At 39.0% G+C, this 15568-nt stretch overlaps 1 pseudogene; it reads right to left on the bottom strand.

The window, feature by feature from the left end:
• Positions 1–13439: 13439 nt before the first annotated feature.
• Rab1a-ps1 (RAB1A, member RAS oncogene family, pseudogene 1) lies at positions 13440–15144 on the bottom strand (annotated as a pseudogene).
• Positions 15145–15568: the final 424 nt, after the last annotated feature.

Genomic DNA, 15568 nt, shown 5'->3' with positions numbered 1-15568 from the left:
CCACAAAATTGAAACAGATGGAGCCCTACCGAATTCCTTCTACGAAGCCACAATTACTCTTATACCTAAACCACACAAAGACCCAACAAAGAAAGAGAACTTCAGACCAATTTCCCTTATGAATATCGACGCAAAAATACTCAATAAAATTCTGGCAAACCGAATTCAAGAGCACATCAAAACAATCATCCACCATGATCAAGTAGGCTTCATCCCAGGCATGCAGGGATGGTTTAATATACGGAAAACCATCAACGTGATCCATTATATAAACAAACTGAAAGAACAGAACCACATGATCATTTCATTAGATGCTGAGAAAGCATTTGACAAAATTCAACACCCCTTCATGATAAAAGTCCTGGAAAGAATAGGAATTCAAGGCCCATACCTAAACATAGTAAAAGCCATATACAGCAAACCAGTTGCTAACATTAAACTAAATGGAGAGAAACTTGAAGCAATCCCACTAAAATCAGGGACTAGACAAGGCTGCCCACTCTCTCCCTACTTATTCAATATAGTTCTTGAAGTTCTAGCCAGAGCAATCAGACAACAAAAGGAGATCAAAGGGATACAGATCGGAAAAGAAGAGGTCAAAATATCACTATTTGCAGATGACATGATAGTATATTTAAGTGATCCCAAAAGTTCCACCAGAGAACTACTAAAGCTGATAAACAACTTCAGCAAAGTGGCTGGGTATAAAATTAACTCAAATAAATCAGTTGCCTTCCTCTATACAAAAGAGAAACAAGCCGAGAAAGAAATTAGGGAAACGACACCCTTCATAATAGACCCAAATAATATAAAGTACCTCGGTGTGACTTTAACCAAGCAAGTAAAAGATCTGTACAATAAGAACTTCAAGACACTGAGGAAAGAAATTGAAGAAGACCTCAGAAGATGGAAAGATCTCCCATGCTCATGGATTGGCAGGATTAATATGGTAAAAATGGCCATTTTACCAAAAGCAATCTACAGATTCAATGCAATCCCCATCAAAATACCAATCCAATTCTTCAAAGAGTTAGACAGAACAATTTGCAAATTCATCTGGAATAACAAAAAACCCAGGATAGCTAAAGCTATCCTCAACAATAAAAGGACTTCAGGGGGAATCACTATCCCTGAACTCAAGCAGTATTACAGAGCAATAGTGATAAAAACTGCATGGTATTGGTACAGAGACAGACAGATAGACCAATGGAATAGAATTGAAGACCCAGAAATGAACCCACACACCTATGGTCACTTGATTTTTGACAAAGGAGCCAAAACCATCCAATGGAAAAAAGATAGCATTTTCAGCAAATGGTGCTGGTTCAACTGGAGGGCAACATGTAGGAGAATGCAGATCGATCCATCCTTATCACCGTGTACAAAGCTTAAGTCCAAGTGGATCAAGGACCTCCACATCAAACCAGACACACTCAAACTAATAGAAGAAAAACTAGGGAAGCATCTGGAACACATGGGCACTGGAAAAAATTTCCTGAACAAAACACCAATGGCTTATGCTCTAAGATCAAGAATCGACAAATGGGATCTCATAAAACTGCAAAGCTTCTGTAAGGCAAAGGACACTGTGGTTAGGACAAAACGGCAACCAACAGATTGGGAAAAGATCTTTACCAATCCTACAACAGATAGAGGCCTTATTTCCAAAATATACAAAGAACTCAAGAAGTTAGACCGCAGGGAAACAAATAACCCTATTAAAAAATGGGGTTCAGAGCTAAACAAAGAATTCACAGCTGAGGAATGCCGAATGGCTGAGAAACACCTAAAGAAATGTTCAACATCTTTAGTCATAAGGGAAATGCAAATCAAAACAACCCTGAGATTTCACCTCACACCAGTGCGATTGGCTAAGATCAAAAACTCAGGTGACAGCAGATGCTGGCGAGGATGTGGAGAAAGAGGAACACTCCTCCATTGTTGGTGGGATTGCAGACTGGTAAAACCATTCTGGAAATCAGTCTGGAGGTTCCTCAGAAAATTGGACATTGAACTGCCTGAGGATCCAGCTATACCTCTCTTGGGCATATACCCAAAAGATGCCTCAACATATAAAAGAGACACGTGCTCCACTATGTTCATCGCAGCCTTATTTATAATAGCCAGAAAATGGAAAGAACCCAGATGCCCTTCAACAGAGGAATGGATACAGAAAATGTGGTACATCTACACAATGGAATATTACTCAGCTATCAAAAACAACGAGTTTATGAAATTCGTAGGCAAATGGTTGGAACTGGAAAATATCATCCTGAGTGAGCTAACCCAATCACAGAAAGACATACATGGTATGCACTCATTGATAAGTGGTTATTAGCCCAAATGCTTGAATTACCCTAGATCCCTAGAACAAACGAAACTCAAGACGGATGATCAAAATGTGAATGCTTCACTCCTTCTTTAAATGAGGAAAAAGAATACCCTTGGCAGGGAAGGGAGAGGCAAAGATTAAAACAGAGACTGAAGGAACACCCATTCAGAGCCTGCCCCACATGTGGCCCATACATATACAGCCACCCAATTAGACAAGATGGATGAAGCAAAGAAGTGCAGACTGACAGGAGCCGGATGTAGATCGCTCCTGAGAGACACAGCCAGAATACAGCAAATATAGAGGCGAATGCCAGCAGCACACCACTGAACTGAGAATAGGTCCCCTATTGAAGGAATCAGAGAAAGAACTGGAAGAGCTTGAAGGGGCTCGAGACCCCAAAAGTACAACAATGCCAAGCAACCAGAGCTTCCAGGGACTAAGCCACTACCTAAAGACTATACATGGACTGACCCTGGACTCTGACCCCATAGGTAGCAATGAATATCCTAGTAAGAGCACCAGTGGAAGGGGAAGCCCTGGGTCCTGCTAAGACTGAACCCCCAGTGAACTAGTCTATGGGGGGAGGGCGGCAATGGGGGGAGGGTTGGGAGGGGAACACCCATAAGGAAGGGGAGGGGGGAGGGGGATGTTTGCCCGGAAACCGGGAAAGGGAATAACACTGGAAATGTATATAAGAAATACTCAAGTTAATAAAAAAAAAAATAAAAAATAAAAATAAAAAAAAAAAAGAAAGACTTTGACCTCGAACCTCAACTCTATGTGATAAAATGTCAGCTCCGAATAATGAGTCTTTTAAGAAGTTTCAGAAAGTTGTGATGTTAACATCACACAACTTTCACATTTCCTTGAAGTATACTCTGAGTATCAAGGTGACACCTTCAGAGCATCACAAGTCATCACTGTTACACAGTTACCAAGAAGGAAACCCTGTAACCTGATCAGTCACAAGGGACCCTGTGTGTACTAGACTCAAGTTACGATACACTTTCCGTGCCGACCTCCCCTGTGAATTCCTTTGCTGGGTGAATGTTGAGTTCATATGACAATTAATGCTCAGAGATATTATGTGTCCTTCAAGAAGAGAATTAACAGACCAAATATTCAACTTATTTGGCTTGAGATATTGACCTAGTAATACATTTGGTGGCTGCCTCTAACTTGGGAGAGTATAAAAAGGTCACATGTGTGGAGTAAGAGGCCCAGTCCACAGGTCTAATGAGGGACTCCATTCTTTCTGGGGAATATGGAAAAGGAACAGGGACACAGATCCACACAGTCAGCCTCCTCGGCATGGGTATCCCTTTAGGTTTTTAAAAACATCAACTAATAATAAAGTGGAATTCACAACTATGACCAGAGAGGGATTTCAGGACTTACCAAAGGATAAATTAGAGCTGGATTAGAGATTTTATTAGCAATTCTGAGAAAGGCCCACATTAGGACAATGAACATGATGAGTGTGTTGTGTGGATTTCTGAATGTTAAGGCACACTGCTCCTGTCCTAGTGATGACTAAAGAGAACTGAGTTTCTAGGGATGCTGTCTCTCCTTTACTTTTTTACATATTCAATAACAGACATTACAGGTCTGCTGAAGTATTCCTTTAATGGGATTCCGATTGGAAAACATAACAGGGGGGTGTTAGTGTTATACATGGGGGGTAAGACGTACCTTTCACTCTTAACTGGGTCCTGTTGAGATTTATCAGAAACTGTTGCCTTATAGCTGAAAAAGAACAGTTTTAACAATTTGGGTTATCTTGAGGTTTATTTTATTTTTACTTATGAACCTCGTGGGAGGGTAAAATAAATCTGGGGCTGAAGTAAGAGTAAGCTTCCCAAGGTAGGTGTTGGAAAGCAAAACATGATGAGTTATCTCTCTAGCCCCATAAGCAATTGTTACCTGTGCTGGAAACCTTGCTTCACTTCTGCTGAGAGGCTTCAATGGGACTCTATGGAAGGGACTCATTTCCTTCTTGTGTCCTCAATATTTACCTTGTCTCTCATCTTATATTTCTGTTTATTGAGTTTATATAGAAAATTGGTGGCAGAGGCGAAATCAGAAAAACCTGGCCTCAGAAAGCTATAATCAAGTGGGGTCAGGACAAGGCTGCTGTCTCCTTTGGAGCTATTGACTTTTGACCATAATCAGTGAGTCTTTTATTGTAACTTAGTTTCTCTTTCACGAAGGCCCATTTCCTGCAATTTAACATGCTCTTTGTTACTTGCTTTATTTGCTGAAACATGAAGAAATAATAATATTGAAGGTAATATCCTGGAAACACAGAGGTGGAGCTAAAATTTTCACTGTCAACACCCTTGAGATTCCCTTGAGTACTACAGCATACTTTGTTGACTAGACTGCCTTCCATTGTTACCAGAGGTGTTAGGAAATGAGCCTGGGTCCTGAAATTCTTTAAAAAGCTGTATATATTCCAAAAGTGGATTTAACGAGTAAATGATGAAAACAAGAGAAAGGAGATTATTCCCTGTGAGCACACTAGAAAGAAACAAAAATTAAAGAGGTCAACATCTTTTATAGCCCAAAATTAACTTTTTGAATCTTAGTATGACATTTGGTTTTCATTTACGACATAGAAGTATGAACAGTTATGGATTCATGGTCAAGATGTGTTCCCAATCATCAGCATCTCAGCAGTTCCAGTTTCTCTCCATCTGCCAAACTCTCCCTGTCCAACAGTAATCTCTTAAACTTTTCCTTCTCCTAACTTGAAATTCTTGAGAAATTTCAGTTTCTCGGCGTTCATTCTTCCCATGATCTGATCAGCAACCAGTAAGGTCATTAGTTTCTCTTTAGAGCAGCTTCATTCCAGGCAGAATAATCCTACTCTGGTGGCTTTGGGGCGTTTACCAGAGATGGTTTTAAAGCTTTGGAACTTTACCTCTGTGCTTTGTTTTCATGCATTGGATATAAGTGTTCATTCTCCGTCATTTTTTAAAACTGTATTACTATTTTATATCAGTCCAGTAATTTGTTTGCAGTAAAAACTTTTTCCAATTTTTACCTATTTCTATTATTTTTCTATTTTTATGCAACATGTTTAATGAAAGCATTCTGCATGTATGTGCACATATTACATATGGGTAATATTTGTATAAAATTATGTAGAAAATGTTAAATTAATAAAAATGCAGACTGAAAGAGTATCTCATTTGGTCTCATGCTTTTCTAATTTGGAACATGCCATGAGTTTGGTCTCCAGTATCACATGATAGTGTTTACCTATAATCTTTTTTTAAAAATTTTTTTACTAGATGTATTTCTTTAATTGTATTTCAAACGTTATTCCCCTTCCAGGTTTCCTGTCCATAAGCCCCCATTTCCTCCCCTCTCTCTCCCCCATACCAATATTTCCCCTATACATATACCTAATTGCCCCTCCCCATATTCCTTTGCACTGGGGGTCCAACATTGGCAGGACCAAGGCCTTCCCCTTCCCCTGTTGCCCCAACAAGGCTATTCTCTGCTACATATGCATTTGGAGTCCTGGGTTATTCCATGTACAATCTTTCGGTAGTGGTTTAGTCCCTGGAAGCTCTGGTTGATTGGCATTTTTTTTAAAGATTTATTTATTTATTATATATAAGTACACTGTAGTTGTCTTCAAATACACCAGAAGAGGTCATCGGATCTCTTTACAGGTGGATGTGAGCAACCCTGTGGTTGCTGGGAATTGAACTCATGATCTCTGGAAGAGCAGTCGGGTGCTCTTAACCGCTGAGCCATCTCTCAAGCCCGATTGGCATTTTTTTATGGGATTGCAAGCTCCTTTAACTCTTTCAGTAATTCCTCTAATTCGCCCCAAGGGGGTCCTATTCTCAGTTGGGTGGTTTGCTGCTAGCATTAACCTCTAAATTGAACATGCTCTGAATGTAACTCTCAGGAGAGATCTAATCTGGTCTCTTTTAACATGCATTTTCTAGCTTCATCAATCTCATCTAGTTTTGGTGGCTTTATATATGGGCCACATGTGAGTGGAAAGGCTCTTAGTGGCCTTTCCATCAGTTGCTGCTCTAAATTTTGCTTCCAGATACCTCCTATGGATATTTTTTCCCGTTTAAGAAGGAGTGGGAACATCCACACTTTGGTCATCCTTCTTCTTGAGCTTCCTGTGGTCTGCAGATTGAATCATGGGTAATTCGAGCTTGTTGGCTAATATCCACTTATCAATGAGTGCATACCAAGTGTGTTTTTCTGTGATTGAGTAACCTCACTCAGGATATTTTATTCTTTACTCCATTTGCCTATAAATTTCATGAAGACATTGTCTTTGATAGCTGAGTAGTACCCCATTGTGCAGGTATACCATGTTTTTTGCATCCATTCCTCTTTTGAAGGGCATCTGGATTCTTTCCAGTTTCTGGCTATTATAAATAGTGCTGCTATGAACATAAAGGAGCATGTATCTTTGTTATATGCTGGAGCATCTTTTGGGTATATGCCCAAGAGTGGTATTGCTGGGTCCTCAGGTAGTGGAATGTCCAATTTTCTGAGGAACCTCAAGACTGATATCCAGAGTGGTTGCAATCCCACCAACAATGGAGGAGTTCAACTTTCTCCATGTCCTTGTCAGATTCTGCTGTTACCTGAGTTTTTTATCTTAGCCATTCTGACTGGTGTGAGGTGGAATTTCAGGGTTGTTTTGATTTGCACTTCCCTGACAATTAAGGGTGCTAAACATTTTTTAGGTGCTTTTTGGTCATTCGATAATCCTCAGAAGAGAATGTTTTGTTCTGTATCCCATTTTTAATATGGTGATTTGGCTCTCTAGAGTCAAACTTCTTGAGTTCTTTGTATATCTTGGATATTAGCCCTCTATCATATGTAGGATTGGTAAAGATCTTTTCCCAATCTGCTGGTTGCCATTTTGTCCTAGGTCAGTGTCCTTTGCTTTACAGAAGCTTTGCAATTTTATGATGTTCCCATTAGTCTATTCTTGATCAAGGAGCATGAGCCATTGGTATGTTGTTCAGGAAATTTTCCCCAGTGCCCATGTGTTCGAGACTCCCATTTTTTAGTTCTATTAGAATGTATCTCATTTGATGTGGAGGACCTTGATGCACTTGGACTCATGTTTTGAACATGGTGATAAGAACAGATCGATCTGCATTCTTCTAATGCTGACTTCCAGTTGAACCAGCACCATTTGTTGAAAAGGCTACCTTTCTTCCATTGAATGGTTTTAGCTCCTTTGGCAAAGATCAAGTGACTATAGGTGTGTGGGTTCATTTCTGGGTCTTCAATTCTCTTCCACTGATGTAGCTGCCTGCCTCTGAACCAATACCATACAGCTTTTATGACTATTGCTCTGTAATACAGCTTGCAGTCAGGAATGGTGATTCCCCCAGAAGTTCTTTTATTGATGAGTATATTTTTTCGCTATCCTGCATTTTTTGTTATTTCAAATGAATTTGCAAATTGCTCTTTCTATCTCTACAAAGCATTGAGTAAGAATTTTGATAGCAATTGCATTGAATCTGTAGATTGCTTTTGGCTAAATGGCCATCATTACTTTATTAATCCCCCCAGTACATGAGCATGGGAGATCTTTCCATCTTCTGAGATCTTCCTCAATTTCTTTCTTCACAGACGTGAAGTTCTTGTCATACAGATTTTTCACTTGTTATGTTAAAGTCACATCAACATATTTTATATTATTTGAGACTATTGTGAAGGGTGGCATTTACTTAATTTTTTTCTCAGCCTGTTTATTTATTCAGTAGAAGAAGGCTATTGCTTTGTTTGAGTTAATTTTATACCACAACACTTTAGTGAAGTCGTTTATCAGGTTAAGTAGTTCTCTGGTGGAACTTTTGGGGTCTATTAAGTATACTACCATATCATCTGCAAATAGTGATAATTTGATTTTTCCAATTTGTATACCTTTGAACTCCTTTCACTGTCTGATTGCTCTGGCTAGGATTTTGAGTACTACATTGAAAAAGTAGGCAGAGAGTGGGAGTGGGCAACCTTGTCTATTCCCTGATTTTAGTGGAAATACTTCGAGTTTCTCTCCATTTAGTTTGATTTCAGCTACTGGTTTGTTGTATATGGCTTTACTATGTTTAGATATGGGTCTTGAATTCCTGATCTTTCCAAGATTTTTATCATGAAGGGTTGTTGAATTTTGACCGATGCTTTCTCAGCATCTAAGGAAATGATCAAGTGGTTCTTATCTTTGATTTTGTTTATATAGTGGATTACATCGATTGATTTCTGTATATTAAACCATCCCTGCATCCCGAGGATGAAACCTACTTGATCATGATGGATGATCATTTTGTTGTGTTCATGGATTCCATTTGCAAGAATTTTATTGAGTATTTTTGCATCAATATTCATAAGGGAAATTGGTCTGAAGTTCTCTTTCTTTATTGGGTCTTTGTGTGGTTTGATTCTAAGAGTATTTGTGACTTCATAGAAGGAAGTGCTCCTTTTGGTGGTGCTCTGTCAGTTTCTATTTTGTGGAATAGTTTGAATAGTATTGGTATGAGGTCTTCTATGAAAGTCTGATAGAATTCTGCACTGAACCCATCTGGACCTGGGCTCTTTTTGATTGGGAGACGTTTAATAACTGCTTCTATATCTTTAGGAGATATGGGATTTTTAGATGGTTTATTTGTTCCTGAATTAACTTTGGTAGCTGGTATCTGTCTACAAAATCATTCATTTCCTTCAAAATTTCCAGTTTTGTTGAATATAGGTTTTTGTAATAAGGTATGATGATTTTTTTTAATTCCTTCAGTTCTGACGATATATCTCCGTTTTTATTTCTGATTTGTTAATTTGGATGTGCTCTCTGTGACCTCTGGTTAGTCTGGCTAAGTGTTTATCTGTCTTGTTGATTTTCTCAAAGAACCAGCTCCTGGTATTATTGATTCTTTGTATACTCCTTTTCGTTTCTACTTGGTTGATTTCAATCCTGAGTTTGATTATTTCCTGGCTTCTACTCCTCTTGGGTTTATTTATTTATTGTTGTTCTAGAGCTTTTAAGTTGCTGTTAAACTGCTGACATATGCTCTCTCCTGTTTCTTTTTGCAGGCACTCTGAATTATGAGTTTTCTTTTTAGTACTGCTTTCATTGTATCCCATAAGTTTGCGAATGTTGAATCTTCATTTTTATTAAATTCAAAGAAGTCTTTTATTTCTTTCTTTATTTCTTCCTTAACTAACTTGTCACTGAGTAGAGCATTGTTCAACTTCCATGTATATGTGGGCTTTCTGTCATTATTGTTGTTATTGAAGACCAGTCTCATTGCATGGTTATCTGATAGGATGCATGGGATTATTTCTATCTTCCTGTATCTATTGAGGCCTGTTGTATGACCAATTATATTGTCATTTTGGAGAAGGTTCCATGAGGTGCTGAGAAGAAGGTATATCCTTTTCTTTTAGGATGCAATTTTCTATAAATTTCTGTTAGTTCCATTTGGTTCCTAACTTCTATTCGTTTCTCTATGTCTCTGTTTAATTTTTGCTTCCCTCATCTGCCCATTGATGACAGTGGGGTGTTGAAATCTTCTACTGTTATTGTGTGAGGTGCAATGTGTGCTTTGAGCTTTAGTAAGTTTTCTTTTATGAATGTAGGTGCCCCTGCATTTAGAGCATAGATATTTAGGATTGAGAGTTCATCTTGGTGGGTTTTTCCTTTGATGAATATGAAGTGTCCGTCCTTCTCTATTTTAATGACTCTTGGTTGAATGTCAATTTTATTTGATATTAGAATGGCAACTCCAGCTTGTTTCTTCAGGCCATTTGCTTGTTAGACACTCTAAGGTAGTGTCGGACTTTGTCTCTGAGTTGTGTTTCCTGACTGCAGCAAAATGCTGAGTCTTCTTTACATATCCAATCTTTTAGTCTATGTCTTTTTACTTGGGAATTGTGACCGTTGATGTTGAGAGATATTAAGGAATATAGATTGTCACTTCCAATTATATTCATTGTTAGAGGTGAAATGATGTTTGTTTGTCTCTCTTTTGGTTTCTTTGCAAGGAAATTATGTTCTTGCTTACTGTACGGTATACTTTCTCTCCTTTTATTGGAGTTTCCATCTATTATCCTTTGCAGGGCTGGATTTGTAGAAAGATATTGCATAAATTTGGTTTTGTCAGAGAATATCTTGGTTACTCCATCTATGTTAGATGAACGTTTTGCTGAATACAATAACTTGGGCAAGCATATTTGTTCTCTTAGGGTCTGTATTACGTCTGTCCAGGGTCTGCTGGCTTTCATAGTCTCTGGTTAGAATTCTGGTGTAATTCTTATAGGTCTGTCTTTATATGTCACTTCACCTTTTTTCCTTACCTCTTTTAATATTCTTTCTTTGTTTTGTTCATTTGGTATTTTAACTATTATGTGATGACAGGAATTTCTCTTCTGCTCCAATCTATTTGGAATTCTGTAGGCTTCTTGTATGTTATGGGCATCTCTTTCTTTAGGTTCAGACAATAAAATATAACCCAGTTTATTGTGACCCTCCTTGCCCCCAGGGATCTTAGGCCCGTATCAGTCCAGGAGAACAAATGGAGCAAAGATGATGAATTGCATCCTGTAATAATGACACTAGACACAACTGTGAGTAAACAGATCAAATTTACTTGGGATTTACTTTCAAGGAATTTATAGTATTGGGTATGGGGGTTAGGGTAAGAATATCAAGGATGGGCAATGGTTATTGGCTGAAGGCTGAAAAATCCAAGATTCCTCATTAACATGGAGAAGAATTCCAGGAAATCCAGGTATTAGCTGAACAATTTCTGATTGAGAAAAAAATTAAACTGTAATATAAAACTATGTGACATTCTGCAGGTAGAGGTATGTGAGAATTAAGGTGAGGGAAGGGAAAACCCTGCCGTTAAATGAAGTCTTCTATTTTGTGCTGAAACCTGAGAGCTATCCAGACAATGATAGACTTAGATCTTTTTTTTTATAATATGAAGTAAACTAAGATTTTATTGTGAAATTCTCATAGATGGAAAATTCAATTGAATATTTAGTCTATCCATTTTTCATTTTACAATAGTCTTACCACTTACCTTTGTAACATGTATTTCAATTGGTTGTTTAGTGAAAAATAAACCTGTAATATTTGGCTTAATTTTAGATTAATATTTTATCATTAAAGACCCCATAATAAAATGTGTAATCAACAGTTACACCCTAAGCCACCAATTGCAGTATGTTTGACTGCTGCTTAAACCAAAGGAAACAGCCTCTGACCTTTGTCACCTTAAAATGCTAGTGTCTACAAGGGACTCTGTTTCCCACAGTAAGACAAAAGCAGTCTAGGATCTGAAAGGTCCTAGTAAACACAACCTTCACACCTGCAAAATTTCATGAAATAAGTATATTTTTTCTCCCATCATTCCCATCTAGAGTTCATGTTTTCAGTTAATTTGGGAAATAGAATTTCTACAGATAGGGCAATCAACATTTCCTGCTTTCTAATCTAATATGAGTTATACAGTTGAGAAGAATAAAGGTGACACCTGGAAGTGGAGGCAGGAGGATCAGGAGTTCAAGGCCACCCTCCTGTACAAGTGAATTTGAGGCCTCTTGAGCTAAGTGAGACACTGTCTCAAAATAATGGGGGCTGTCTGGGACATGTCTTTAATCCCAGCACTTTTGAGGAAAAGGCAGGTGAATCTGGGGGGTGTGGGCAGCCTGTTGTACATGTTCCAAGCTAGCCAGGGCTACACAGTGAAACACTGTCTCAAAAAAAGTGGAAAAAAAAGCCAGGTGTGGTGGCAGACACCTTTCATCTCAGCACTCAGATACAGAGACAGGTGGATCCCTGACTTGACAGTGAAAGTTCCAGGGCAGCCTCTCTGATAGCCAAAATAATAATAATAATAATAATAATAATAATAATAATAATAATAATAATAATAATAAATAAAATAAAAAAACACACACAACAGAAACATAAATAAAGAAGAAATAGAAAGGATTGTGTGCCCTCAGACTCAGCATGAAGAAACAGCAGCACACATTACCAGATCACTGCCTATGAGGAAGCATGTGCTGTTCTCCATCTCAACCACAGATGTATGACAAAAGTGTTGTTGGTGAGGCCACTTCGGATGGTTTGGGCGGAGATGAAGAACTAGGAAGCACACACTTCACAGAGTTTGAGTTCCTTGAACCAATGAGGTTGGTGAAATCTCTACACAGCAGAAAGCTTCTAGGTCACTCATTAGACCTGTTACTAGAAAACAAACCCTGAATGCTGTGCTGTTAAGATAGGTCTATAGTGCTCTTGCTGAACACACAAATAGCTGTTGAGTAGACTGCAAAGCTCTATTTCCCTTTAACCATAGGAACTAAAACAATATTTATCACCATACAATTTGATATTACTTCCGATAAGTACAATATTTATTAAACATGTCTTCAGTTTTGTTAGTGTGCAACAAATTACAATATTCTGCAGCCACAAATTATATGCAGAGTAAGAAGAAACTATTAATCCGATAGTGTAATCTTTCATTTATATCTCTACCAAGAAGACCTAGCAAATCAGATCTTACATATAATGTCTCACTAAACTTTATGCATGGAAACTGACAGACACTGGTTGTGCTGTTTGATACGAAATGGCTGAACTTCATCTTCAGAAGACTAAACCCAACATTTATTTATTTTTTTTTTCGGAGCTGGGGACCGAACCCAGGGCCTTGCGCTTGCTAGACAAGCGCTCTACCACTGAGCTAAATCCTCAACTAAACCCAAAATCTGAACATGCCAATATAAACATCAAAACAAAATATATTCTAACAAACCACGGGAAACGATCTGGTATCCGGAAAGGAGCAAGGATTACACACATTATTTTATAAGCCAGCACACAAAGTTTAAAACAGTTCTGAAAATGAAGTTAGCTGTCTTGAGTCAAGGGAATAAAAATAAAAGTCAGTATTGACCATTTACAATCTCTGACCTTGTGAAAACGGTAAGAATCTGTTGTAGTGCAGCTACATACGGTACAATTCAGCCAGATTGTTTTTTTCACTCGGGTTCAGATTGAGATTCCATTGCTGTGAGAAAAGGACGGTTACAGATTTTAGCAGCAGCCTACACCTGACTTCTTGACTGGAGTGCTCTGGATTTTAACGTTGGACTTCTCCGCACCACCAGCTGTTGCTCCAGGACCCATTTGCTTTTTTTTTTTTTTAATTTATTTAATACTTATTAATAATTCTTTGGTTTCCGGGCAAACATCCCCCTCCCCCCTCCCCTTCCTTCTGGGTGTTCCCCTCCCAACCCTTCCCCCATTGCCGCCATCCACCCAACAGTCTAGTTCACTGGGGGGTTCAGTCTTCGCAGGACCCAGGGCTTCCCCTTCCACTGGTGCTCTTACTAGGATATTCATTGCTACCTATGAGGTCAGAGTCCAGGGTCAGTCCATGTATAGTCTTTAGGTAGTGGCTTAGTCCCTGGAAGCTCTGGTTGCTTGGCATTGTTGTACATATGGAGTCACGAGCCCCTTCAAGCTCTTCCAGTTCTTTCTCTGATTCCTTCAACGGAGGTCCTATTCTCAGTTCAGTGGTTTGCTGCTGGCATTCGCCTCTGTATTTGCTGTATTCTAGCTGTGTCTCTCAGGAGCCATCTACATCCAGCTCCTGTCGGTCTGCACTTCTTTGCTTCATCCATCTTGTCTAATTGGGTGGCTGTATATGTATGGGCCACATGTGGGGCAGGCTCTGAATGGGTGTTCCTTCAGTCTCTGTTTTAATCTTTGCCTCTCTCTTCCCTGCCAAGGGTATTCTTGTTCCCCTTTTAAAGAAGGAGTGAAGCATTCACATTTTGATCATCCGTATTGAGTTTCATTTGTTCTAGGCATCTAGGGTAATTCAAGCATTTGGGCTAATAGCCACTTATCAGTGAGTGCATACCATGTATATCTTTCTGTGATTGAGTTAGCTCACTCAGGATGATATTTTCCAGTTCCAACCATTTGCCTACGAATTTCATAAAGCCGTTGTTTTTGATAGCTGAGTAATATTCCATTGTGTAGATGTACCACATTTTCTGTATCCATTCCTCTGTTGAAGGGCATCTGGGTTCTTTCCAGCTTCTGGCTATTATAAATAAGGCTGCGATGAACATAATGGAGCACGTGTCTTTTTTATATGTTGGGGCATCTTTTGGGTATATGCCCAAGAGAGGTATAGCTGGATCCTCAGGCAGTTCAATGTCCAATTTTCTGAGGAACCTCCAGACTAATTTCCAGAATGGTTGTACCCGCATTTGCTTTTTAATCTCCGTGGCCATTGTCATGAAAGACTGTTCTACAATCTTTGTGTTCTTAGCAATGGTTTCCAAAAATGGAATTCCAAGGGAATCTACAAATTCCTTTGCCGTTGTGTAGTCTACTACTTTGTTGTTAGGTCACATGTGTTCCCTACCAACAACTTGTTGACATTTTCACTGGCATAGCGATCTATCTCCTGCAGCCACTGTTTAATGTTATTGAAGGACTCCTAGTCGGTCACATCATACACAACTATGATGCCATGGCTTCCTCTGTAATAACTGGAGGTGATTGTTCGAAATCTTTCCTGGCATGCTGTGTCCCATATCTGAAGCTTGATTATTTTCCCTTCTAGCTCTATAGTCCGTATCTTGAAATCCACACCAATTATGCTGATGTAGCTTTCCATATACGTGACATCTGCAAACCTAAGGAGAAGGCAAGACTTTCCAACCCCAGTATCGCCAATCAGAAGTAACTTAAATAAATAATATTCGGGATTCATGCTGGACATGTCACTGCAGCTGCCTCCGCTGCCTCCGCCCTTTCTGACGCAGCTGCCGCCCCAAGCTTCTGCACCACGGTTAATGCAAGGGAAGGAATGAGCTAAGCTGTTCCAGTAGAGCAAACATCAACCCCACACCGACACTTAATACACAATCAGCAGCCGCCGCCACTCAGTGATCGCTTTCACCCAAAAATTAGGCTTTCACCTTAATTAGCAGGGTTTATCCACAGGCTAAATTAAACACTGTCATATATATATAGATGGATAGATAGATAGATAGATAGATAGATAGATAGATAGATAGATAGATGGATGGATGGATGGATGGATGGATGGATGGATGGATAGATAGATAGATAGATAGATAGATAGATAGATAGATAGATAGATAGATAGATAGATAGATTAGCGATAGAGATAGAGGTACATA

This window comes from Rattus norvegicus, chromosome 1, assembly GCF_021556685.1.
Source record: "Rattus norvegicus strain SHRSP/BbbUtx chromosome 1, alternate assembly SHRSP_T2T, whole genome shotgun sequence".
Taxonomy (NCBI): domain Eukaryota; kingdom Metazoa; phylum Chordata; class Mammalia; order Rodentia; family Muridae; genus Rattus; species Rattus norvegicus.
Note: the sequence above shows the minus strand (reverse complement) of the source record. Positions and strands in the feature narration are given on the sequence as shown.